The sequence below is a fragment of the Pezoporus flaviventris genome, unplaced genomic scaffold (assembly GCF_033815535.1).
Source record: "Pezoporus flaviventris isolate CSIRO_AGI_PZ_B2104156 unplaced genomic scaffold, CSIRO_AGI_Pfla_v1 ptg000083l, whole genome shotgun sequence".
Classification (NCBI taxonomy): domain Eukaryota; kingdom Metazoa; phylum Chordata; class Aves; order Psittaciformes; family Psittacidae; genus Pezoporus; species Pezoporus flaviventris.
In genome coordinates this window covers 13283673-13311597 of record NW_026892631.1, presented here as the reverse complement: position 1 = coordinate 13311597, position 27925 = coordinate 13283673, and the positions used below count along the sequence as shown (strand labels likewise).

At 42.4% G+C, this 27925-nt stretch overlaps 1 long non-coding RNA gene across 3 annotated transcripts in view; it reads left to right on the top strand.

Moving 5' to 3' along the window:
- The window catches only part of LOC133280531 (uncharacterized), a 47056-nt gene that overhangs the window by 15691 nt on the left and 3440 nt on the right, over positions 1-27925 (top strand). Inside the window, exons 2-3 of one of the 3 annotated variants that reach the window (XR_009747206.1) lie at positions 13458-13581; positions 26662-27810. This is a non-coding gene — a long non-coding RNA (uncharacterized LOC133280531). Of the gene's footprint in view, positions 1-13457; positions 13582-16126; positions 16411-26661; positions 27811-27925 lie in introns of those variants that run through there. The other 2 variants (XR_009747208.1, XR_009747207.1) reach the window with 2 other exon arrangements.

Sequence of the window (27925 nt, the reverse complement as noted above, 5' to 3'; positions counted from 1 at the left end):
AACAAAACCTTGTACTTATGTAATAGTAATCAATGTAAACAGTATCTTTTGGCCTGTTTGAGCATGGTGCCTGGTTTAAACGTGCTGAAGTCAACAGAAGGATTAATGTGTGCTTTAGGAAGTCAGGTTTATAGTTACCTAGCACCTCTAGTTAGAGAAGCACTGTATACGGAAGGTATGTTTCTTCCCGTTCTGCCTTGGGACAATTTGTTCACCTCTATGAAGCTCAGGGACTATTGAGTGGGACTGCCTCTCCAACAACTCTTGTGTTTGTTTTTGTTTTATAACCATATGGGCTTCCTTCATTATTTGGTCATGAAGTGCAAATGGGCTATTAGGAACTGTCTTGAAGGTCACAAATCAATTGGACTCTTATGTAGCACCCTCCCCAGCTAGAGACTATGTTAGCATCTCAGAGTATGTTAGCATGTTATCTTCTCCTGTGAATGTCTTTGTGCTAAAAGCACAAAGTTCCCTTTCAGTCCTGTCAGAAAGGTTCTTTGGTGACCCCTTTTCATCTTTTTTTTGCATGATTTTAACATGTTTTTATCCAGTAAATGTTAAGAAGTGAAGAAAATATATATTTCTTCTGATACAGACTTCTAATGTGCTGTCCTTTAGAAGCAGCACTTTCTCAGAGGAGGTTCTGAAACCCAAGCAAAAATACACGACCTGCACTGCAAACGCTGGATGGAGGATGGCAAACCATATCACAGAATCTTAGAGTAACTCAAATTGGAAGGGACCCTAAGGATCATACTTTTAATAACCAAATACATACCTATGCACAGACGCAGGATCTCAGTCAGAAACGTATGGGGAAGGCTAATGCTGTCCTTAGCCCAGAACAGGACAATGCTGGGAGAAATATGTGGATTTTGACCTGTCTTTCCATCAAGGCAGAAATTTAGTGCTGAGTGCTTGTACCTGCCCTGGCTAACAGTAGTACCCAGCTCTTCTTGGTCCTACCCACTGTGGTGGGCATCACAGTTGTAACAAATCCAGTGGTTAGAATGGAATGGCTGCAGTGAAGCATCTTTATTCATGAAAATTTGTTTGATCTTGATTTGTTGGACTGTGTGGGGAAAATTCCTCCCAGACAGTGGCAGAAAATTAAACTGATACTTCTTCATAGTGCACAAATGGTCATCTCTATCTTGTCAGTTTTTAGCTTCAGGTGGATGCACAGGCCACAGGCATGTGAAAGGCTTCACAATCTTAAAACATAGTCTCCAGAGAGACCTAATGCTTCAATAATGCAATAAGGTGTCATATAGAACCTTTTTTCAGCCATAAAACTAGTGGCCTTTCTATAATATTATCCGTTTGAAGATTACGATATATCATGTCCTTCAGAAAGTGGTGGCCTCTTACCAAGAGGGCAAGCATGTTTTTACAAGTGTCACTACAGAGAGGTTTTCCTCTGTACAAATTAAGCCTGTCAAGAAAATGAAGCCTTCTTCTGCAGAAGTATGAAAAAACATTGATTTTTTCCTTTGCATTATGTTGCTATTAGCAAAACCAGCTTTGCTTTTACTGCACAGCGAATGGAAAGAAGTTTTACCTTTAAAATAAAGCTTCCAAAGAGAAGAAATCCTAAGATGCTTTCTTCTTGGTTTCTTCATCTAGTCGGTCATAAGCTGCTAACTTTGTAGGCTTTTATTTATTGCATTTATAGTGTTCACATTGCTATGGTAGCCAAGTACTCTGATACAGTAATATAATAATGCTGTATGAGAGCTAGTGAGAAACAAATGCAGTCTGCTTAGCTTATTTTAAAGCATCTCTCAGGTTTACCACAGGTATCTGTGGAGATGAACTGAAACCAGGATGAAAGGAAATCTCCCTGAAAGGTAGCAGAAGTTCTGTCTGTCTCTGAGTGAAATGTGATGAAAATACTGTCCTGGGTTTGCTTATCTTTGCTTACGTTTTCATTTCTTTATCTAGGTAAAGAAAGAAAGTGCTGGTGGTGGAGGAGGATGGAGTGGGTCTGGGAGGTGGGGGGCAGGGAGCAGAGCAGACCCACTGAATAACATGCTCAAGAGCTCTCCTGCACAATGAGATTAGCAGGATGTGATCGCTTTGATGCCAAGGTGCTAACACAATAATACAAGCGAGTTTGCCAACTTTTCAAATTGAATGTATTTGATTATTTGCTTTTAATTAGTGTGAGTTTTGGAGTATGTACAGGATTGTTAGAGATACATGAAAAGCCTCCTATGGCAGGAGAGTGTATTCTCAGTAAAGACGGTGCAGCATTGTTCTTTTTTAGCTGTGGAGAATGAGATTTAACAGCTATGTTAAATGTTTTAGCCCGTTTCTATTGTGCCTTCCTTTCAACCTATTGGCAAGCCCAAGTGACGAGAGAAAATAAACCTCTCATTTGATCTGAATGTTGAGCACTTTGCTGCAAGAACTCCAGCCCAACTTCAGGATACAGGAAATATGACTGGTTTATTTACAGGAGGCTCTTACTCCCTCTTTCCCTTAATAAGATCTTGAGTAAACTCATGCTGTCATATTTTCTTCCATGCAGTGCCCTCCTTTGTGTTCATTTATCTTGAATGCCTCTGTCAAGATTGTAGATTTAAAAACTCCTTTTTCAATGGCTGAAACAGACTGCAGTTCTGGAGGAAATATAACAAGAGAGAAACTGTTTATTTTGACCTCTTTCCTTTTTATTCCAAAGTAAGAAGGCAGACTGGAGGTGCCTTGGGCATTCTTTGAATGATTTACTACTGGCTCACTTCATGACTTGCCAGTCACTGGGAGTTGCTCACCTTCCCAGGCCATGGAAAGCGTCAGCAAAAGGAAAAGTATCTCTCATTGTTTGGCACAGATTGTAAGTCAGTGTCCATTTCTCAGTGCTTGGCATTACCTGCCTTTGCAGTTCAGGCTCTTGGTTTTCCACCATCTGAAAGACAGAAATAAGAAAGACTTAATACGTTCTATGTGCAGTAACACAACCTTCTACCTATGCTGCTCTTCAATCACTTATGCACGGTTATATATGCACACACACATATATATATTTTAAATACTCTCCCCTTAAACAATAGAGAAAAACAAATGGTTGACAATAACAATGGCAGCAGCTCTCCAACAAAAGCATGCAATTATTACAATTATACTATCCTTGATTAGGCTCCCATGCATTGCATTTCAATGTAATTGATGTTGTAGGTTGACACATTGGACACCAAATATTCTCGCCTGTCCCTTCACTCTTTTGTTTCAGAGCCTGATTTGCATTTTCTATGCTTTTAGTAATGAAGACTTAGCACTTTTCCTCCATTAGAAAAAAAAAGAGAGACACAATAATCTGCAACTCGGCACTTGTTTAAGGATTCTGACCCTCAAAAATACCACTTTGCTTCACACATTAGCTGCTTACAAAGAAGGAAGCTAATGTATCATCTAATTGGGCAAACCACTGCATCTGATTTCTCTCAATCAGACTATTAGCTTCGTAATTACCCATCTGCCTCATGTGGAAAAACGGCAAGGCGAACACCCAGCTAATAACATTCTCAAGAGCTCTCTACCACAATGAGATGAGCATGATGTTGTGGGATATAGTCCCTAACCATTTAAGTGCCAAGGTGGTCTTACAATACAGTGGGAGTCTGCCAACCTTCCCAGTCTGAATGTGCTTAATTATTTGTCTTTAATTAGTCTGAGTTTTGGGGTCTGTTCAGGATTGGTGATGAAAAATGAGCGGCAGGAAAGAAAGCCCCTCGAGCTCCCTGGCAGTCTGCTTTACATCCTCTTGTCTGCTAAAATAGTAGTATGGAAAGTGGGATTTATCTCCTGAGCAGCTCCAAGTTTGCCCTCACTTCTTTTTATGGATTAGAAAAAGTTGTCTGGGTATCTAAGCTGGGGAATAGCCAAGTCAGAATTCAAATGGACGATGTTCAAACAAACCTCTGGCTTGAACCCTGTATTTTCCTGCAGTTTTATACTCTTGACCTTTATGGAGCTATTGCCAAACTGAACTAATTTAAGTGAGGAGGTGCTCAAATCTAAGATTTCCTCTTCAGCAGTGAGAGGTGCCATCCTCTACTTCCAGCCCTGGTTCTGCCCCTCCTAGATAGCCCACAGTATCTCTGAGCATGTCTCCCACCCGGTCAACTCGCAGATTGCAAAAGGCTGGAATGCCCTTGCTACCCGACTCCAAGGTTGAAACCATATGGTCAAGTGGCAGGTGATTCTCTGAGAAGGGCCCTTGGCTCTGTTTTCGCTCCCACATGTGGTTTAGTAAAGCCCACATCTGGTTTCAGGTAGAGCACAGAGCAAGATGCATCTGCCTGATCTATTTCCTTTTCATTGATTTGGAAGCTTAGCGGAGATTCAGTAAAGATAAATCCAATATTGACCCATATTGACTAATTGCAAATAAGTGAGTCTCCTTCATGTATCCTACCGAAGAGCATACAGTATCCCTCATTTTATTGTAGTTTTTTCTTTTGTCTGGGTATATAGAATGTCAGTTATGGGCTTGACCATCCAAGTGCTAATGATCCCAGGAAGGGAATTAAGAAGAACTCTTAATGAAAACCTTAGAGGATAAGGAAAAACATTAAATAAGGCTTAAAAATTATTCACATGAAACTGTCACAAAATTGTCACATTTACCAAATTATTTTGCATCTTGATATATTACCGGTCAGAAACGTTGCGATTTTGGCCGTCCTCAGAAACCAGTGTCTGAAATGCTGCCGCAACCATTGGTGTCAATAATGGTGTATAAGACACAAAGGCAACTATTCATTAGTAACTCAATCCTCCAACAACCCTCTCTGACTTTCTAGCGGCAGGACTAGCAAGATGTGTACACAGCAAAGGGAAACAACCAGATGGTCTTGCAGTTATGACCCCCACTCTCTCCTCTCCCATTGTTTGCTGTTATCGCTCATTGTACGATGTCCAAACCCCTTCACAGGCCTGCCAGCATGGATTGCTGGATAGAGGCCCTAAACTGCACATTCTTCTCAGGCCTATTTCTGATACCCCATAAACGCTGCTTAGGCCATCGCAGATGATGCGTGAGCCTGATTCTGTAAGGCTTAACTCAAGGTAGTAGTTCTTTGTCACATAAATCACAGTATTTCATTTCATGGGTGGCTTATGCAAGTAATGTTCACATAGGAAATGCAGACTTGGGTCAAGGATCCTCAGCAGCGTGGGCATCACTGAATCGGAATGCCCATGGTGTGAGCAGCCAGGAGAGGCCTCCCTTGTCCCCAGAGGGAGAGAGGCAGGAGAAACAGCCATGCAGGGTTGATTCCAGCCATGGAACTAGCTCTTCACAGCAGGTCTGGGAGGAGTGGTGGCTCTGCCTGGGGGAACCCTTTTCCTCTCCTCAGCAGCAGCAGCAGCAAATGCCCTGGGCACTGAGATATTCCTCTTGGGAACACAAACAGCTGGTCTGGCTTCCTGGAGATCTGATGTAGCCAAGTCTGTGCTACCCTTGTTTGCCTGTTTCGCTGACCCTGGCAGTCTGTTGCCACAGACAATTGCCTGCCTTGCCTTTGCACAGAAGCAGCTCTGGTTATTTTGTGAGGTCCTGTGTTTTTTGCTGCTCGCTGGTTGTGTCATGATAAATGAAAGGCACCTGGTGGTTTAGACTCTGAAAACCTTCACTGAATACCATCAAGGGATTCCCAACTGCATCTCTGTAAAACAGTGTCCCTGTTTTATCAACTGCAAAACTGAGGGAAGGCCTTGGGCAATGCGGCATAGCTATTTAGCTCTGTCAGCTGCTAGAGTTTATCAGAATGAGTACAGGGCCTTAAATAACTTTGTCTCTCTTACTTATTATGCATGTCGTCCTCTCTCAGGTGGCATTCTGCTCTTCAGGGAATGGCTTGTATGTGTAAGGACTGCGAGACCCTTATTTCGGATGCCTGCATTCCATGTGTTATATCTTCACCTTCTCTCTAGTGACCTCTCCGAGGGAAAGGCTGTGCAATCTTTGGTGAGGCACATCACTTTAGCAGAGGTGTTGGCTCACTTACGGCTTGAGATTAAACTGGTATGGTTGAAGTGTCACCCACCCTTCCCTATGCTTCCTTCTCCTGCGATTGCTGGCTTCAGAGCAGGGATGGCCCAGCAGCTCTTGAACCATTTATAGACCATCATAGTACAGTAAACTGGCATTGGCTGTAGTTTTCTTTCATAGATTGGCCTGCAAATTGCAGCAGTTCAAGAACTGATTCTTCTCTCCTCTGAGGTTATTATTCTCAGAGATTGTGTAACGCTGAGATGAGGGACAGGCAGGTATCCTAGGCCAGGAATCGTTACTCTGACCCAGCTGGAGGTGTCAGCAAGTACAACTCAACTTGCTCTGCTTCTTGCTGCATTGCTGTGTTAAGCCCCTGCCAGTGGTGAGCAGGGATTAATGCTGGCCATGAATAGGCCTGTTGTTTGGAAAGATCAAAGGCTGAGCTGAGAATGACATTATAGGTGTCAAAACCATGCTGCTGGAGTAACAAAAAGTTTCTTCTGGGTCACTCTTCAGGTGTTGCTGCTGAATATGACTCCCCTCTTCAGACATACATGCACATTAACTGGCATGTATGATGCTGTGGGAAAGCTGATGATGGGAACTGTCTCAGGTGTCTTGAACTGCATGAATGGCCAGTGTTATGGTTGAGCAGATACTGCCTGTGCTGACAGGGAGGTGAACTATGTGTATGAATGAGAAGCTGACATTTCAGGAGTGGACATGCCATGTCTTCTAACATTTTCTATCAGACCAGAGAGTTCTAAGCAGGACAACGTGAGGTGATCAAAACATATAGTGACTTGGTGGTTATTGAAGACTGGAAAAGCTGTGCTGAATCAGGTTAGGGGAAACAGCTCTTGGTTTGAACTGAGAACCTGTGGAATGCTTCTCTCCTTCTTGGTCTCCTCTGGTTTAGAGAATTTATGGCAAAAGAGTCATCTTGGTAGGCCAGCCTCTGTACTCACCTGGCAGTTGTGTGTTAGTCAGGGTAAATCAAAAGAAAACCAATTAGTTTTTAATGACTGCTGACTTTGAACACGAATTGATCAGTTGCACCAGGTTAAATGTTACAGCTCTCATTCTTCAGCCCCACGCCTGTCTCGTAACTCACTGAAAATGTGTGTTCATCCTTCATCTGCCTCACTGAGCATATTAGTGCCTAATATTAGAGGTAATTAAAGGTACCACATCAAATTCCAGCAGCTAAGGGGCGATGCTCATCCTGCCCTGAATGTCTTACATGAGATCAGGAACTTTGCCGGGGGAGTCAGTCAGGGAGAATGACCTTTTTTTGCAGTTCTGTAACGGGGGAATGGTTGATGAGGTAGAAAGGAAAATATTCCAAGGATTTAATCTTTCATGAGACTGCTGGAAAACTCTCAGCACACCTTTCTCTTCCTTCTTCAGCAGGAAGAGGCTTCATTTTTATAGATAAACTCTCAGAAATTAAGATTTCAGTTTCAGGTCTAAATTTTTTCCTCAGGCAGATGTCTGCTGTCAGTGGGATTTTCTTGTTGAAGAGGGGTTGAATTGTTCTACTCTGACTGGATGTTCATGCACTCCTTGTCCATGCAAGAGTTTACCATTCCCTAAAAATAAGTGATTTCTTTCTCCTGCTTTCCTGCCTTCTGGAAACTAATTTTTCCTCTCCTTTTATGAATGAATGACAGGTGGGCTGGCCTTTAGAATTAGCAAGGCAAGGCAGTGGTTCATCCTCCTCTTTTCTTGCTCCGAGTTCCCTATCAGTTCAGCTACCTGCTGGCCATCAGTATTTCAGCTGTCATTAGTATAACAGCTAAGACCTGTTCCTTACAGCTCTGCAAAGTTACACCCTTGATGGTATAGTTCAGTTCCCTGTCTGACCACAGTGTTAAGGTGTTGCCTTGGGGTCCTCACTTAACTCTTGGAGCATCCTGATACTTTTACTTTTCGGAGAGAGTATACATGTTCCATGTAGTTGGGGTGTTTTCACCCTAGATATGCCTAAGAGGGACCCTAGATATGCCTAAGACAGGTGAAAATGGGCTGCTTTCAGAGGTAATAAATATAAAGGGCATAATCTGAGAGGGATGGGGACATGACGTATGTATTCCTGCAGCCCTTTATGTCTGCTGCATTTTAGAGGTCCTGCAGGATTTGAACATGTTTTGTAAATACGGACCATTGCCATAGTCCATCTTAGATGATCAAGCACCCTTATCATCCCCAGATTTTCAATGAACAACCCATCAGCAGATCCAGTGATGTCCTTGTTTAGTTTGACTCACACGGCACACTGGTGCAATAAGGAACTCAGTCAAATGAAAGTCTTTTCCATTATTTCTTTTTCCTCTTGCAGCAGAGCTGGCAGAGCAACTGCCCAGCACATGTGAATCAATGTATTCATCGTTCTGGGAAGTAATTTCTTTCTTTCATTATTTTTATCATTAGAAACTGTTGGTTAATTAGGCTGAAATACAGAGTGGACAAAGGAATCAGAAGGATGTGTTGTGACTTTGGGCAGAGCAAACTGGGTGCTGTTCCCAGGGAGAGATTAGCAGCTATCTTGCTGAGAGATCCTGGTGTGTAGCCAGTTCTGAACAGCCAGTACTGCATGCAGCCACCTCTGGAGTGAAGAGGGAGAGAAAGTAAATGCAGGAGAGGAGGCCAGGACAAGTCTCTATTCTTATAAGTCACATGAACTGTAACGCCAGACACAATTTGGTCAGTTCTGTTTGAATACACAGGATCCAGCATGTTCCACTAAACTTGTGTTGGGTGCCAGGGTACCAGGTTCCTTCATAAAAATGGGGCACTGTCTCTCTCATAACCTAGACCTATTTGCAATTCACCTCTTTTACCTTGGCTGCAAAGCTGCTTGTTCTCATCATGCCATAAGCTGAATCTTTATAATAATAAGCCTTCATTGAATGGTGGTGTCCAAAGCCATGGTATTACTTGCAGCAACACTTGGGGTAATGAAGAGTTCAATATTATCAGTCACAGATTTGGTTTTGATAGCAGTGTACTGACTTCTGCTATGCGGAGAGACTAATGTGGTTGGACTGAAAAGGACTCTATAAACAGCAGTTTTGCTTGGGGCATCAGCTGTCAATCATGCTGTGTGAAACCTTGCAAATGAGGTTAGGATGCTGGGTAAGCATTTTATCTGTTGTTTAATCAAGTCCTTGATGCAATCTTCATGGTCCTTCTAGATTCCTGGAGGAGACTCTGGATAGGGATCTAAAACAATTGTCAAGAAGTACACCTGGAATTACAGAGTGATAGAAAACTCCAGTCAGATGACATCCTTAGAGGGGTTAGTAAGATGATGCTGGTGACAGATAAACTGGAGGGTGATGTCTGATTTGAAAGAGAATGACTTTTTCACTTTGACAAAATGAAGCTGAATGAACTGGAATTTATGAAAGATATTCTTCATAAAATTTGTTTTAATCCACAAAGAATTTTCCTGTTCCACTGAGTAATATTTCCACAGTTTACACTGCAAATGGGCTCCTATTCAAACTGTGCTGCAAGGACATTAATTAAAGTGTGATGAGTTTTATAGTGGCTGAGTTGAAGAGACCTATGTCTGCTCATGTTACATTTGCAGCTACTTCCTTCTTGATCGCTTTAGGATGCAAACACCCCCAAAAAATTACCAATTAGGTCTTGTGAGGAGGGAAAGAGCCCAGCAGGAAAGTTGCATTTTCTCTCTGTTTAACAAAAAGGGCTGAAGACCTCTCTCTTCATCTCCTTCTGCCCTTGCGCAATTCCTTGATGAGACTGTACTTGGATACACAATGAAACTGGCCTTTTGATCTGCAGTGAGGCTCCAGGAACTTGCGTAGTAAGAATCACTTTTAAAATGCATAGAATCACAGAATGGATTGTGTCGGAAAGAACTTTAAGATCATGCAGTTCCAACCCCTGACATGTCACCCTAGTCCATGTTGCTCAAGGCTCTGTCCAACCTGGACTTGAACACTGTCAGGGCTGGAGCATTCACCACTTCTTTGGGCACCCTGTTCCAGCACCTCAGCACTCTCACAGGGAAGAACTTCTGCCTTAGATCTGACCTGAAATTCCGCTGTTTCAGTTTGAACCCATCACCCCTTGTCCTATTGCTGTGGTCCCTGATGAAGAGTCCCTCTCCAGCATCCTTGTAGTCCCCTTCAGACACTGGAAGCTGCTCTGAGGTCTCCACGCAGCTTCTCTTCTCCAGGCTGAACAGCCCCAATATTCTCAGCCTGTCTCCATATGGGAGGTGCTGCAGCCCCTGAGCATCCTTGTGGCCTCCTCCGGACTTGTTCCAACAATTCAATCTCTAACACAAGGCTGCTATTTTGAATCAGAAAGGACTACTTGTTGGGAAAGAAAAGTGGGTTTGGTCCCACTTGGACAACGACTTGGAGCTGCTGCATGCCTGGTGCAAGGGGTGTCACCAGGAGCAGTAACCCTTGCAGTGGCTGCGCAGTCGCTGGCACCCAGGGAATTGGTGGGTCTCTGCCTAGTTTCAGTGGACAGGTGTCACTTCCACGCGGTGGGAGAACTGCTCCTCAGAAGCAAGCACTAATTGGCTCCCGTGTTGGCAATCTCAGCAGAGATGCCAGAGTGAACGGGCATGAAATCCCACTCAAACCCTTTGTGGTTTTCTCCTCAGGTCAAGGTTGAGGTGCTTTGGCAGAGCACTGAGAGGAAAGCTGACACTGCTGCTGTCAGTCTCCAGGTCTGCCAAGCTGCCACCTTTTAAAGCACTGAAACACAGGGGCTTGAGCTTTTAAGATGTGTTTTTATTACCATGTTCAACTTTGTGCTTTTGGAAGCATTGTCCTTTGGAGGGGTTGTTGTTAAATGCTGGTGAGCAAGGGAAGGTTCTAACCTGCTCCTAAGGCAATACATACAGCAGTTTATTACTTACCTAGAGTCTGTCTTCCCTAATGTTTCAAGCATGCACCAGCGTAGCCCACCACCGTCTTACACAGAGTAAGGGAGACCCTAGTGTTTTATATGCACTTTCTGTGACTTGGAATAGTTCAGGCCTGCAAGCTATACTTTTTTAATAGATACCCTACAGAACCCGAGTATTTACCATCTAAATAGGAAGTCCATCAAATACATTACTTCAGCATCAACTATGTCAAGCGTAGGAGCATTTTTAGTCAGTCCGATGATTTCAGGGAGCCTAAATCCAGATACCTGAAAGTTTGTGAATGACAGCATTGATCAATGCAAGGACATCTCTGTAAAAAGACTCGGTGATGGTGTAATACACACAGATGGTTCGAAAGGCATGTGAGTCTTTATAACTCCTCCAGATGATTTCATTGCAGCATCCCCTGGCACCGCACAAAGGCTTTGGTTCAGTTCTGCATTTACACACGAGCTAACGAGGGAGTCTATGGGGACAGCACACAGAGCCCTCAGTAAGACCTATGACTCCAGCTTTTGCAGGGCTTGCTTTCATCCCTGCAAGTTCTTTCCTAGGAAAGACAAACAACCCATTAAAAACTGTAAGCATCTTGGCCACTTCTGTTTCCTGAAAGCTTCTGTAGAGAGGCTGACAGTCACTACTGGTGCTGGTTTAGTCTCAGTTTCTGGCCCAGGCCCCGAGGGCTCTTTACTTGCTGTTAGAGTTTTGTTTTAATGTTGATTTGTTGTTTTCTTTTTCACTAATGCTTTGCAAAACCACAGAGAGTATTAGCTCAGCTGAGAGCAGGTAATGCTGCAGACAGAACTGTCTTTAGTGTCATTTTCCTCCTTAATGTTCTTTAAAGCTTCTGTGCTGCAACCAGCTCAAATAAGCACTGTGCTCTAGAATTTGTGCCAGATAACAGGTTTTCCCAAGCTTAGTGCTCTGTACACTGACTACATTGAACATTTGCTTCCAGATTTTGTTCTTTTATACTTTGTATCCAAAAAAGTAATGGGGAACAATTGAGGTGGGGGGGTTACCAAAGGGGATGCTGCGTATGTTCAGGTTTTGGTGCTTGCAGGTCTGCTGTGGCTCCTTCCACTGTAACATTAGGAATACAAATGAAATAAGCCCCAAAGATGCAGAAAGCTGCTTATAAACTGCACAGCTGAGTACAGGATAGCAGTGGGAAGAAACCAGATGCACAGACTTGCCTTTCTTTCCACCTTTCCTTCTGTTTCTTTTTACCTGGCTCTTCTATCAGCCAAAATCACATTACTTGATACTGGGAATGTGCTGAAGCCCCAGCACAGACATTCAGGATTGCAGGTGGGCAAATAGCTGAATGTGGCCAGAAGAACAAATCCCTGTTCTTGGAAATGGGGAAAAGCTTTGAGGGGAAGCATCTGCTACTGCATCTGCTCCAAGGGGCCACACTTCACAACGATGTTAAAAAGGTTAGAGTTCAGGGAAGAGTGACATAACAAATTACCTGAATGGAAACCTGGTTTGGAATGCGGGAGTCAAGGATCCTCATACATTCTGTTCATCAAATAGAAGGTTAAACAGTGATAAAAATATCTCCGGGGACAGGGGGGGGAATACAAGCAGTAACATGAGCAAAAAGTTATCAAAGTCCAGAACTGGAAGGCAAATCTTGACTAATTCAGACTAGATACAAGGTACATTTTTATCAGGGAGGATAATGAACTGCTGGAACAATTTAAGGGCTGAAGTGGTTTCTCTGTCACTGGAAAATATTGCATGTTGTGCTGTAAGATGTGCTTCAGTTGAATCATGGCTTTTGGATTCAAAATGGGCAATAATAGATTCAGATAGTATGGAAGAGATGAAAGTAAGAGATAACACTGGTGCTTGTCTACTGTTTAAAACAATGAATTTTATCAGATCTGATTTACACAATATATATTCTTTCTTTTAGCAGTATAGTCAGAAACAAAAAATTCCTTTGTTGTTATATCTTTACGTGGTTTATTTTGTTTTTATTGTGTCTCTACCTATCTGTAATAATTCTCTTTTAAGAAGTTATGTTACTTAAGAGCTGACCTGTTTTAGTGCCAAATAGTTTCAAGGCACTGAAACTGGAGAGAAGGTTTGATTCCAGGAGTTTAGATAGCAACTGTCTCAATCTTTATACAGCAAAGTACAAAGCCCACCAAGTATATTGCACATAGAAATAGTCTATATTTGTATGTGGTACTCATTATAAAGATAGACATGCTGGAGAAAACACCAGTAGTTTTAGGTAACATAAAAAGAATTCAAAATACAATTCTGAAATTAATAAATTTTTATTGTGCCTTCTTTTGTTGGATGAAGGTTTTACCACAATCCACATATTTTTTGTATTTGCATCAAGATGGGTATGTGTGTGGGAGTACCTACGTGACAGTATAATTTGGGACAGCTCTAAGTGTGACTTTTCTTTGCATTTGGAATGGTGAGATCTGCATCCCAAGGATTCAAACATCTTTGTGTCCTGCTTGAAATCACTTGTACCGTAGATAGAATCCCACTTTTATTCTTGTTTAGGTTTGTCAATTGTTAAATTTAATTAACAGCAGTTTTGAAAAAGAAGAAAAAAAGAAGTGGAAGGATGAAATGCTGGATGAAAGAGGACAAAGGCTAGGAACCGTGACTGCAAAGCTAGAATCAGGTAAATTTAAGTAAAGGTGACCTAGACAGCCCCAGGGAGGGGCTTAAGGGGACAGTTATCATACTGATGGTCAGAAGGCAACCAATAGATGGTTCAAGTGCTTCGGGCTCTGATCTGTTAAACGAAATGCCCCTGTATTGGTGTAACTGCCAGTAGACATCCTCAAAGCAGTATTTCCTCTGGGCTTCATCTTTGAAGTATTTATGTGACTTACGGGGGTTTCATAGTTTTTGCATGTAAAGTCTCTCTCTGTTCTTCTCTTTGGGCTCACATGTATGATCAATTTACCATGTTTTAGATGGGCTGTGATTACTGTGGTTTTAGTTGAGATGCTTTTACCTTATTTACCACAGGAGAGGTACCTTTCTCATCAGGTACCATGGAGTAGCAACACTAAGGCTCACCTACTCCTAAGTTGAGCAGTGGAATAGCGCATTGTAAAACTTCCACGATGTGTGCTTTGGTCTGAAGTGTCTGAGGATGTTGTCTAGAAGGTCAGTGAATGTGATTTAAAAGTAGGTGTGACTGCCAGTCACTGGAGCTGTGAACCAGCCTAAGTACATCTTTGTATTAGCTCTGATAAAGCAAATAATTCAAGGTTTTACTGGTGATCAGTAAGCATTTAAGGAAAATTAAATTTCTATTGATTTAAACAGAAAGGAGATAGGAGTGGTATGAATTACATAAGGAAGTATAATAGGAGTTACACAGCTGCATTAATTTTATGTACTGGTGAATGTATGAAATATAATTTTATTATGCAATGCTTTTGGGTATAGCACCATGAATAAACTCCCTTCCACTGCAGGGCCCACAAGACTATGCCATTTGATATATATTTTGGGTTTATTTTGTTTGTTTGCCTTTTATTGTCACTGCATTCTCTTTGGAGTTTCCTCTCCCCTCTCGTTTGATTTGCCCCTGTTGCATCTGGTTGTAACCAGGACTGTAAATTAACCTGAGGTAAGTGGCCATCCGTTTAGTGAGTGTGTGTGTAGTGGTTGATACAGTGCAGTAACACAATCATTATTCTTCCTGTGAGGGTGCTGAGGCTCAGGCACAGGGTGCCCAGGGAAGCTGTGGCTGCCCCATCCCTGGCAGTGCTCAAGGCCAGGTTGGACACAGGGGCTTGAAGCAACCTCCTCTAGTGGAAGGTGTCCCTGCCTGTGGCAGGGGTTGGACCTGGATGATCTTAAGGTCCCTTCCAACCCAAACCTGTCTGTTATTCTGTGAATAATGACATCAGTTGTGTTGGAGTGCAAGGGACTGCTAAAGGAGCTCTGCCCAGGGAGGAAGGTTTGTAGGATTAGGTTGTTAATATTCAGCAGAATACACAGCAGTTGGGAAGGAGCAGCCGATCTATAGTAAATATTGCCCAGAGCATACAGCTTTGGCTGAGAGGGTCAAAGTAGGGAAGGGTAACCAAGCAGGTCTTTTCATAAAGGTCCTAACTTTTGCAATCCCATTTGGAGAAGGAGATAGCTCTGCTTGAGGTAGAGGATTGATTTGGAAATGTATCTGAGAGCAAGCTGAGCTGTTCTTCTAACCCTGTACCACTGAAGTCAGTAGAATATTTACCTCTAATGTCCATGGATGACCTTATGGATCAGGCCCCTGGGAGGAGTGCCACTTCGCTGCTTCTTACTGTATGGTTCCTGGCAAATGGTCTGAGCTCCTACACACCTAGATCACATGGGGCTGCTCCTTTCCATAATAAAAGTGTCAGAAAGGTAGCTTTGAATGGTGACATATAATTGAACTGCTGCAAAATTGTGGATTAAGTTGGGAACTTTGAGCTTTTCCTCATTTAAGAATCCATGAGAGAGAACAGGGCAGGGACTGAGCAAAATCACTGGCCTAAATGTTGAGAGAGGATTTCTGAAGCATGAGATAAAAATACCCTTCGGAAGCAGTATTTACAGCACTGGGTTCTGCAAGGAAATACAGGTGGAGGAAGTTTCTAGAGAAAGCACCCTTTAAAAGTACTACAGTTTATGGTGTGGCAAATAGCATTCAAAGCAAACAGAACAGCTGCAAAATATGATACAAATCACTTGAAAGTTCATTGATTTTGCAGTAAAACTGTAAGTACTTCACTTTATAATAATTGTTCCTCTCATGCTTTCAAATCTTGTACTTGAGCTACGAGAGTATTCAGGTCAGGGTTGCATTCAGAAAATAGGTGCAAAAAGACAATGAAGCTCAACTAGAGAGATACTTTAATCATGAGCTAATTTACAAACCAAAGCAAAACAAAATCATTTTTGTCTAAGATTATTAGAAGATGCTAATTCTCTGCCTAAAATTATCTTTTTCGTAACCTAAAACAACTCCCACAGAAATAAAACCCCATCTCTTATCTTCCTAATTAAATTTCGTGACTTGGCTTACATGGTTGGTTGGACTTTTTTTTCCTTGTCTGAGGACAATGCGCATGAGTTATTTGAATATGAGCTCCTCTGTAGTATAAACTCATATAAACATTGTCTTGATGATGCTAAACTAATGATAGTGCTCTTTGTGATCATTTTCTCTTGGCTCGTAGCTATGTTTAAAAGAAGTGAGCCGCTTTTATGGGAGAGAGACACGTGTGAAAATGGAGCCCTGGAAAGTGCATGCAGCCTTGTAAAATTTGTAAGAGACTTAAAACAAACCCCAAACCACCCCTCTCTAAACCTAGCAATTTAAAGCAATGTTGGGTAACAAGAACATTTCTGTGATTATACGATAAGGACACTCAGGATCAAAGCTAGGCAAGGCAAGAATAGATAGGAGTAATTTGAATTAAAAATGTGACTATATCCTTTGTTGCCTGTAATAATTTTTGTTCTCTAGAAACATTTTCCAGACCATTTTTATTTTCTTTTAAAAACCAATCACAATGACTGACTCCGTGTACATGTGCACACACAAATACTTGCACGCACTCACTTGCCAACACTTCATATAAATAAATCGAAGCATTTTGCTTTACATTTGTAACTTTACATTAGAATTTTCTTCAGAGATCCTTGCATAGCCTATTAGTAATTTGTCTAATAAGTGAATCTTTGGCTCAAGGGGCTATTCACGTGCTCAGTTTAGACACAGGCTTAAGAACTGGACTGAATTTGGTCTTGTGGGGTTGGACATCATCCAATCTGGGACAGTAATGACATCATCTGCTTTAGGACACCCTTATGCACTATGAGCAATGGGGTATGGAAAGTTAGCTGAATGCACTGCAGGCAGGAAGAAATACTTTGCATGAACTATTAGCCAAATCTGCAGCATTTCACCTTTCCCAGTCCATGAACACTGGAGTGTGCTGGCAAGCAGAGGAAAATAGGGGTGAAGTGACTCCAAGAGTGGCTTAGTTTCTGAGGGCTTTCAAGGTTTTTAAAGCATACAGCCACATGGATGCTTTTTTATGATTTAAAATGCTTGATGGTGTTCAGTTCTGTCTAAATATGTGGCTATAGTAAACAGTAGCAGACATTTCAAGTCTTTCACATTAGTAAAGTTCAAACATTAATAATGTAGCCCTTCATTTCAAAAGACTATGCTTACACCAAGGGTAATGTCATCAGAGGTACAAGCCCGTTATCATTCTCTGGGGTTTCTTTTTTGATAACTCATAGCATCTTTTTGTGAAGCTGCTCATCTTGTTTTGTCCTCCTCTTTGTTTACAGGCTATGCAGTCTGTGCCTGCTCCAGCACTAGTGCTTTCGGTGTGATATCTCCTTCTTGCCATCACACAGGGCAAAGATGGACCTAGATCTTGTACCAGCTGCCTGAGCTGGGTTTCCTGGGGAGTCTTTGTCTTCTCCAATTTGTTCTGACTGCTGTGCTGCTGAAGGAGATCTGCCCAGGGAGGAAGGGTTGTAGGATTAGGCTGTTAATATTCAGCAGAATCCATAGCAGTTGGGAAGGAGCAGCAGATATATAGAAAATATTGCCCAGAGAATACAGCTTTGGTTGAAAGGGTCAAAGTAGGGATGAACTAGATGACCCTTAAGGTCCCTTCCAACCCAACTCCATGACTATGATCTGCCCTTTGAAGGACATCTATACAAAATCAGACCAGGCCTTGCCATTGCCTGCAAATCCCATCTCCTCTTGCAGCAGGAAGTCTACAAGCATAATGCAAGCACAGTACCAGGGTTCGGTACAACTAATTTCTTTAGTGCCAAGGCAAAGCTCAGGGGTGCTGGGGAGGGACTCATCATTAGGGACTGTAGTGATAGGACAAGGGGTAATGGGTTAAAACTTCAACAGGGGAAGTTTAGATTGGATATGAGGAGGAAATTCTTTCCTGTGAGGGTGGTGAGGCACTGGAATGGGTTGCCCAGGGAAGTTGTGAATGCTCCATCCCTGGCAGTGTTCAAGACCAGGTTGGACAAGGCCTTAGGTGATATGGTTTAGTGTGAGGTGTCCCTGCCCATGGCAGGGGGATTGGAACTGAGTGATCTTAAGGTCCTTTCCAACCCTAACTATTCTATGATTCTATGATTCTATAACAAAGTAGATATACCATATGTGTAGTGGATACCAATGCCCCACCTTCAAGACTCTCTTGCTTGCTCCTCTTTACTTGACTCATTAACTAGTGCTCTCTGGATGTTCTTGTTTAGGCAAGTGCTTTCTAGCTCATCAGCTGCATCCTCTTTCCACATTTCTGGTCAGTTATTCTAACTGTATGGGTCTACTTACCCCATACTCAGTAAAATACATCTCTCATTGCTGCTGTCAGCAGCCTGCAATCCTATTCAATGATTAGTCAGGTTTCCCAGGAGCCAGAGCAGTCATGAATTTCCAGTATTTTTTTAATGCTTCTATGTGCACATCAGACAAAACAACAATGTAAGTGAGAGTACCAGATGTTGGAGAGCTACTATTGACTGCTGGAAACTCAAACCCTCTCTTCTGCTTCTTGTCATTTTTGACTTCACAGTGACGCTCTGTGCACCAAGTTTCAGAAGTGAAAGGCTGCAAAGAACCTTTGCAAAAATCTATTTAGTAGAATACAGTTAAATGAAATGCGTGAGCCTGTGTTTTTATGCAGAGAAGCCAAAGGAATGGGATTATACAAGGTCATGTGTTTATATGTCCTTTTTTTCAAGGTCTATCTGTAAATGTTTGAGGGCAAGTTTTAATGATGCTGCTGAGCCAATCTTCCCCTCTCTTTTATGAAGCAAGGGGTTTGACTACTCTCAACTAGCATAAAACCATTCTGCACTGGGAACAGCCAAATACTGCCTGATCTGCAATGAAATCTGATCAGTAGATTTTTGACTGAGAGTGTGCTGTTAATTTTGACACTGGAAGCTCTCTAATTTCTCCTCCCTCTTGTCCACATGTTTGAGTTCTAAGCATGAACATTTGTACTTTAAACAGGTTTTTTTCCCTTTTAATTTGGTCTTAGAATGTATAATACTGAGTAATGTCAGCGGGCGAGCATCTCTCAATGCACTCCAGATTAAAACTGCCTGGGCAATGAGTAAATCTGGCCTCAAAGTTTTCCTCTCTAAGCTGAGTCTCTTGATGAAGAGACTGAAACATCTACAACTTGTTCATTTCCATGTTAATCTCATACTGTCCTTTCAATAGGCCTTCAGCTATTTCCTGATGTGTATGCACTATCTCTGTGGATTGGTCTGTCCAGAGGCTGTATTAGTTACCTCTCACTTCAAGGCTGAGACGTGGTTACAGTTGGCTCAGTGTTTCTGTTGTAAGCCGTTTTGTAACACTGTCAGTGGAGTTACTTCTCCAATTTGAGCAAATGTTGGCTCTTCTTTTTCTTAATTTAAAGGGATAAGGCAGTATTCTGTCTTCCAGAACATAACCAGTCTTCCAAGCTTTGAGAAAACTTGATGAAGCCAACACATCATATCAAAAGCTGTGGGTTGTAGTACCTCTGATGAGAAGTTCTTAAGATTCAGTTAGTAATAATTTTGTAACCTTTTGACTTAACCATCACTGGACTGTTTTCTGCTGGATTTATTTTTGGTTAGCTTGTAATTCACAACTGGGTAGAGTTTGGTTCATTAAATTGCAAGAGTTTTCAAGCCAATGCTTACATTGTCCATCAATATGATGGCAGAATTATCCATGATTCTCCTTAATTGAGAGAAGCGGTGAGAATGGGCATCCAATTAAGGCATTCATTGTCTCAAACATCCATTCCTGTTTACGCTTCTTGGAAGCTTTCTCAATGTGCTGTGTTGTACTGGCCTGAGAATCACACTGATCCTGACCTACTTGGCCTATTAATCTCGCTCATCCTCTGCCTGTCCCTTTGTTGGACTTTTGTAGTCCAGGATTCTGGGACAAAATATGTAGATGTCTTTGTCCTTTGGGTATTCCTTGAAATGCCAAGTTTCTGGGCACTCTAAAACCAATGAGCTTAATGGGTGAGTGACAAAACAAGCCTCTTTAGTTATTTCTCATAAGAGAAGACTGCTTCATGAGGTATTTCTGGAGCAACCTGATGGCATGCCCCGAAGCACAATGCAGTGCACTGTAGAGATTGTCCTACTGCCTGTGCTGCTGGGGCCTTTTTGCCTTTTATTCCCTAGATGTCGAATCACATCTCAGGTAGGATGCCCTTGCACTGAGCTGCATGCAAGAGCACTGCAGTGCACTGCAGGGATCCCTGAGGACCCTTAGAAGTCAGTCCTTGATCACTCACAGCAGTCAGACAGCACCTCATACCACAGGTTCACTAGGATATAGGGATCGACATAGACCTGCCCTCCACACGGTTGCCCATCCCAAAGAGGGAGTGTGGTTGCCTGGGCCTGCCCCCTCCCCAGGACTGACCTTTTCTACACTAGAGTTAACATAAAGGCACTGGTATATCTGCTTTTTGCAAGTACATTGCTGGCTCCTGCAAGGACAGGGGCTGGGGAGCAACTTCTGTTTTGGCCACATTTATCATTGATAAAATCAGCATTTTGTCCTTTACCACAGGTGTCTAGAATGCTTGTTTATCAATATGCACAGGTTAATAAGATTGAAGACTACTTATTGCTTTAATAGCAATAATGATAATCCCCCATGCTAATTTATGGGTGCCACAGCAGCCTGACATTGCAAGGGAGAGGAAAGCTGTTAAATTGCGTGAGCTTGAGTCCCCTCACTGGAGGCAGCCTAAATGACCACAGCAGAAGCACTGGGCAGAGCCCTATGGCAGATCAACACATTGAAAAAGTAGGTTTGTCAACCCGTTTGCTTTACATCCTGTGATCTGGGGGTATTTTGCTGGTGTAAACCAGCCTAACACAGACTCAGATCCTAGCCCTGTACAAGGGAAGCCAGATTTGGCCTCGTGATGAAAACCCAGCTGTCTACCTATAACCTCGTGTTTGAAAATGTGACTGCAACATCCCTGCTTGCAGCTATGTAAGTGTGCTTTTAAAATACCTCAATTTGAAATGTCCTTCTTAAGTATAGCAACAGTCCTATAGCCAAGGGATCTTGGTTTAGGGGAGGAGGGTTGATTAGAAATAACAATAAATTCTGTAGGATATGTGGCCATGCCACATTCAATCTGGTAAACCTCTTATGTCTCACAACCCGATCACGAATTTTCTGTGTCAGTGGGTGTGTAATCACTCTTAATACAATGATTTACAGTTTGTGTGCAGACAACAGATAGAGACACTCAAATTAGGAAGGACTATCCAGAAAATGTTAGATGTAGAATTAAATAACTTTCCAACATTTGTATGAGCTGCGAGACTAAAATCTGTTAGAAATCAGGAAAATGTAGCAGTAATTTTCAGCTGAAAATCTGTATCATTAAGGAATTGTCCAAGATTAGACCCCTACAAGCATTAGCTTGTGAACACTAGGGGGGGAAAAAAAGAGCAACAGCTTTAAGCATTAATGTGGTTAATCCCACAGCGTAGCACTTGGTTAGAGTCAGGATTTGGAATTATAGCTCAAATGGTGATATTTCAAGGGGAAGGTCAGTTTGAATCAGTGATAATACTTTGCGTTTTTACAGTGCCTTCCAAATAAGAACCTCAGAGGGGTTTATAGACATTAGTGAATTAAGGTTCACAGATCTCTGCCAAGACTGCAGGTTTTTCCCTGTTGTATAGAGGCAGAAAACCGAGTCATGAAGAATTTAAGTGGCCCTGTTGTGACAGTAAAAGGTGGTGCTGTGTGGGGTGCTCCTGGGTCAGTATGGCTCTGTTAGGGAACTGTAGGTACAACTGTGGGGAGCAGGATGTGCCACTTGCAGCAGCAGGGATATGGTGAAGGGGAACCTCAGGAGGGTGAGTTTGGTGTTGGTGGTTTCTGGCTAAGAGTTAGTTTCTTTCATCTTGTCATTTTGTGATGTGTTTTACTGCAGCTCCTCTACATGGGCTTCTTACGGCATTTCCCATTCATGGTGGCAGAGCTGCTCCACACTGTTCTCTGTCCTAGGAGAACCTTCTTAACTTCTACTCAGCAATGCTTTCTGAGAGAGATCTTTAACTATTGGAATTTTGTGGGAGACAGGTTTTCCAATCTTCTTTGACAGAGGGGAATGGAATCCCATGATGAACAGGAGTGCTGTTCTTACACGGTGGGAGGCAGGGATATAAATTGAGAATACTGACAAGCATATCCTGCCTTGGAGTTCCATATTTACTTTTGGGTATTGACTCCATTACGTGGCTTACAACACAACCTACTGTTCAGAGTGAGGCTCAATTGAAATCAATTGCTAATTAAACTTATGTCTGCATTAATAAATCACAGCCATTCAGATCATGTTTATAGGAATAATTTCTATTATAGTGAACATAATAGAAATTATTAGATTCAACATTTAATGGACCATATTGTTCGACATGGCCAGCAGGGTCAGGGAAGTGCTTGTCTCCCTGTACTTGGCACTGATGAAGTTGCACCTTGAATCCTGTGTTCGGTTCTGGCCCCTCATTACAACAAAGACATTGAGGTGCTGGAGTGGGGCCAGAGAAGTGCAACGGAGCTGGTGCAGGGCCTGGAGCACAAGTGTGATGGGGAACGGCTGAGGGACCTGGGGGGTTCAGTCTGGAGAAGAGAAGGCTGGGGGGGGACCTGATAGCTCCCTACAAGTGCCTGACACGAGGATGGAGTGAGATGGGTGCTGGTCTCTCCTTCCAAGTATCAAGCAATAGGCAGAGAGGAAACTGCCTCAAGTTGCACCACAGGAGGTTTAGATTGGTTACTAGGAAAAGTTTCTCCACCAAGAGGTTTATCAAGCACTGGAACAGGCTGTTCAAGGCAGTGGTGAATCACCATCCCTGGAGTTATTGAAAAGACATATAGATGTGGCACTTCAGGACGTGGTTTAGTGGTGGATTTGGCAGTGATAGGTTAACAGTTGGATTCAATGATCTTAAAGGTCTTTTACAACCTGAATGATTCCATGAAATTCTTGTGACAATTGGGGCTAATAGAATATGTTAACCTTTATTCGCCTCAGCTTGACACCGCATTAGACCATGAATTAATATATGAACGCCTAGGAGAGTTTCATAATTAAGTAGCCGTTGTGACTCCTTTGGCCTGTCAGATGAGTTACTTATCCTACGTCCTTTCTTCAGGAAGCAGCATTTGAAGCAAAGCAATGAAGGTCTGTGCAATGCGAACAGGGTGTTGTGCTCTTTGTTGTCCCTCTGCCTCTGCAAGTGGCATCCTGGACAGTTTGTGAGATTCAATTATATGTGTTACCTCCCATAAACACTTCAGCTCAGCCTCCTTCCTCTCCTGCCGTAACCTTGAAAGAAACTAAGAGTTTCCAGTCTCTGCAGTTCCCAAATATATGTAAGTTCTAACAATCACTGTGTGCTAGAAAGATATTGTCCTGAAAGGCACGTTTGCAGATGTGCTGTCACAAGTACATTCCAATGTTAACCACCTTTGCCTATTTTCCCACTTACATTGCAGGGAGGAAAGCCTGGAAACAGTTTCTCTTCACCAGGCTAGAGGGCAATAAAGGGCATAGATAAGAGGGAACCAGGGGGATGCAAGTCCAGGTCCCTGTGATACACAGCTCTATGGTACCTCATGGGCTCAATGGCTGGAGTTTAAACCCATGCAATCCCGTGGAAAGACTTTAAACCCCACGTGTCACGTACTAAGGGACTTTGATTAGAGACTTTAATGTGTCTTGTTCCACTCTGAGGAACGTAATCCTGGCACTAAACACCTAAAAGACATTTAGTACCTGTAAGGATATTTCCAAGTGAAAATTTTTGTGTTCTGGGAAAAAAACCCAAATGGCAACAACAAAAAACTGATGAAGAAATTGAACCAGAAGCACGGAGCTCTGCAACCTAGAAAATGAAATCTAGGAATCCGTATAACTTCATTCACTTGATCAACTTGCATTATGCCTCTGTAGTACGCTGTCATGCGTGTTGGGCTCCCAAGTGTGGGCATTTCTCAAAAGTTAAAGAGGTGTCCACAAGACTTTCCAGCAAGTATTATTGCTCCTCTCCTTTTAAATAACAAGGAAGTACAGGATTATCATCATAGGCCTATTTTTATAGCTGGAGAATCAAAGTCTTAAGGGATTGCTCAAGTGTAATAGAAGTTTAGCTGAGATGCAATCAGCTCAGGATCTGAGGAAATGTTCTCCATTGTTCTTCTTTGCAGAGTGCCAACAAGTCAGGAAGAAAACAAGAGAGATGCTTCTTTGTTTCTAGGTTCTTTTCTGTAGCCCAGACATATATGAGCAGCAATATTTTGTGGCAGTTGCTTGTAGTCTAGACTAGCAAGTAATAAGGCCCCGAGAAAACAATTTGTTAAGTAGAAGGAAGAAAGGCCAAACTTGTTAAGGAAATAATGTTACTTTCAAGGTTCTCAGGGGATATTAGAAACAATGGAGAGTAAAGCAAATATTAGAATTGCATATAAAAGGTACTTGACATTTTCTATCTCCAACGGCCCAAAAAGCATTACTACAGAATGTTGTGATGTTATTCTATTGGCAAGAATACAAAAGGGAACAGGCCTAGGAGATGCCAGCTATTCATTTTAGTAAGAACTCAAAGAACAGAAAAATGAATAGGTAAATTAAATCGTAATAAGAGCTAAAGAAATAGCAATGCATTTACTTATTAAAGCCCGTTTAATAGCAGAACTTCCATAATTAAAGTGACTCACCCTGCAGCTAGCAAGAACACAGTGCCACTGCATGTGGTTTGTGTAAAAGTCTTCATGGACATGCCATACTCCTTACTCAGACTTGTCCACATAGAAGATGGAAGCTTCCTACTCTTATCTGTCAACACAGTTTCTTTTTCTTCTCTGTTTCTGCAGGTTCTCTGCTTTTGTGCCCCAGCTTCTGATTCCCCAGCTTCCTTTATGAGCTCTTACAAAGTCAGCGGTGGGTGTGCAGACACCATTTAAAACCAGTTCTGGGAATGAGTGGGAGCAGAGAGCAATATGATGGTGTCCTTTCTTAGGTGAGTTTAAACAAAGATTGTGAAAATAAGGGCTCAGGTACGTGTACCAGTGCAACCAGCTGTGCTTCTTTAAGGAATACTGTCCCACACTCTGGTGAAACAGAGTGTTTCACCCCATCCTGCTCTGTTCACACACAACACTTGTATCTTTAACAGCGAGTCTGTCTTTACATGTCATTTCAGGCCTTGGAGTAAGGTGGGCAAGCATGGTGGTGAAACCGTACACTGTTAGGTTGGGTTATTGTTGGTTTTGAGGCTCTGTGCGTGTGGTTTTGTCAATACCTTTCCTTTGGAATCCAGGGCTGGTAAGTGAAGACAGAGAGGTGCCAGTTAATTCCTTTGCTCAGACTCAGTTTGTTGCAGAGGCCATGTTTTTGGTGTGAAGAACAAGGCTTTACCCCAGAGCAATGAGGGTAGGAGTGATGTAGAGATGAGTAGGACATAGAAAGTAAGCTGCCCTCATCCCATACACCTTCCATTGGGCAGAGGCTCAGGCTGGGTGTGTGGCTGTGGTGCCTGCATGCCATGAGACATACTGAAATAACTTCCCAAAGTCAGGGAGAGCATGGCAGAAAATGGACTTGCTGAGTTGCAATATGCTTTTAGCAGAACAGAGATACACAGCATCCCTTGCTCAGAGCAGATTGTACAGTTACCTTTGAGCCCTTTGCTAGCTGTTGACAGAGTTTGCTCTGTTCACACTCCAGTACAGGGCCATCAGCTCACAACTTCCTTTAATGATAAATCCAGAAGTTTAAAAATAGAAGGCAGATGCAAGGATTCCATAAATATCTTGTTATTTATGAATTATATCAAATATATCTATTATATGATGCACTAAGCAAGGATATTATAATACAAATGCCTGTCTGCACAGCCCTGGAGACTTGTATTTCCATCTTTTCCACAGGAGATGGCCTGACTTTTATGGCATGACAATTATTAATCATTAATGCTCTTTCCACTGGAGTTTTAGGACAGATCTGATGGAATGGAGGACTATCACATATTTAAACTTTCAGCAGTACTCTTCATTTAACATATGTGGTCCCACAGTTTCTTTCTTTGAAGTCTGATACTTGAACTATTTTGTTGTTATTAGTTAGTATATAAATTTCCCTGTTGATTTACCTGCAATCAGCTTGGTAATTTATTTGGATATGTAGAGTTATTTGGGGCCAAATATTGCTTGATGGTGAACTGCTTATGCTGTTGCAGTGAAGCTGACTTGTCCCAGTTGAAGGGATGCTTTTTTCTGACCAGTGCGTACCAAGAAGTGATGGTGCGCTTGACTTTGTCAGCTTCTGGCCTATGGTCACAGGCTTTCAGGCTGCGACAGAGGGACAGTTGTATAGTAGCTAACAGTTTAAACCCAGTTCTATATGCCAACACTGAATGCTTTTCTTTTCTTCCTCTTTTTTGTATCAGACAAAAGGAGAACTAGGTTGTTATTTTATGTGCTTTAGATCTATCTCCAGCTTATTAAACAGCTATAGCATCACTTCAGAATTGAAGAAAAGTGGTGCCATTTTTAAATTGAGATCCTACATTCCGAGGGAAAAATGAAACCTCCATTTTATAAAACTCTCCATTTCCATTCTCTTTTCCCTTGCACTTCAATATATGCTTAACTTATATTCATCTCCAGCTGTCAGATGGAAGAGGAAAGGATGGCCATAAGTGCCTTTGGAAGCTGGGACAGGGGGCTACAGGGGTAGAAGACCTTCTTGGAGCAAAGACAATTTGTGCAAACCCAGAGCCTGCAGTGGCACCCGTAGTTGATGTGGTCGTTACAGTTCTGATTTTGTTATGGAGGTTGCCTAGCCTTTGAGATTGTCTTCATTTCTGTATGCAGAAGAAAGAAATATTGCACGTGTGTGTGACAAGCTAATAGTTATTTGGTTTGGGGTTGTGGCTGGATCTTAGGCTCAAATTCTTGTTGTGATTCGGTCTCTATATTACTCTATGGCCTTGAAGCAGGCCTTATCCATTCCACCTCAGTATCCCACCAGTAGAGCTGATGCTAATTTCATGAATCAGTAAATGTTTGGAAAAGTCTGACTCTCCTTAAGCATTAAATATCAATCTCAAGGTGACTGCCTCAGCCCTTAGTTTGGAATATGTTAGAAGCTGGAGTAGACTACAAATATCTGTTTCACCGTGGAGGCCCATGGCGTATTTGGAGGGCTGTAGGTATGAAGAGCAGGCCTTTCTGCTGGGAAAGATGCAGCTACCTCCTGCATCCCAGGAAGGAACTGCAAGACAGTCTTGCCAAACTGAGGGCATGCTCTACTTGAACTACAGCGGGTCTCCCCACATGCTGTGGATCTCTAACCTGTGGCTCATCCAAGATCCCATCTGGCAGCCAGTTCCATGCCACTCTGTGCCGAGGCTGAAAAAGGAGAGCTCTTTGTCCTCTGTGTTCTCAAATGGGTGCTGCCCACCAAATCTCAACACCTCCAAAGCTCACTTGTGTATGGAGCCGCCCCTAAGCCTGAGCTACACACCCAGCTGCTTCCTCTAGCCTGCAATAATGAATTTTCATTGCTGTGGAATTTAGATAGGAATTGCTCTGATTCTAAAGCTCATTGGTCACTAATAATAATAACAATGAAAAGAGCCATTTCTTAAGGACTAAAAACTAATCAGCGAATGTGTAGTTTCTGTGTCTCCTGCAGGTTCTTGTCTTGTGGGGCTGCCAGACTGCCTGTGTCACATGTCTGCCTGTCTGATTTCCGACTCAAGCTTTTCATTTCCTAAATGATAACGGATAAAAGATGAAATCTGGCACACACAGGTAATCTTTGCCATCTTAATATTTGTTAAGCTTTTTGATTTACTGAGAAGTTAAAGTCACTGCAGGTCACAAAACCTGCACATTAGATCTGCTTCATAAAACACTGTGAGTGAAT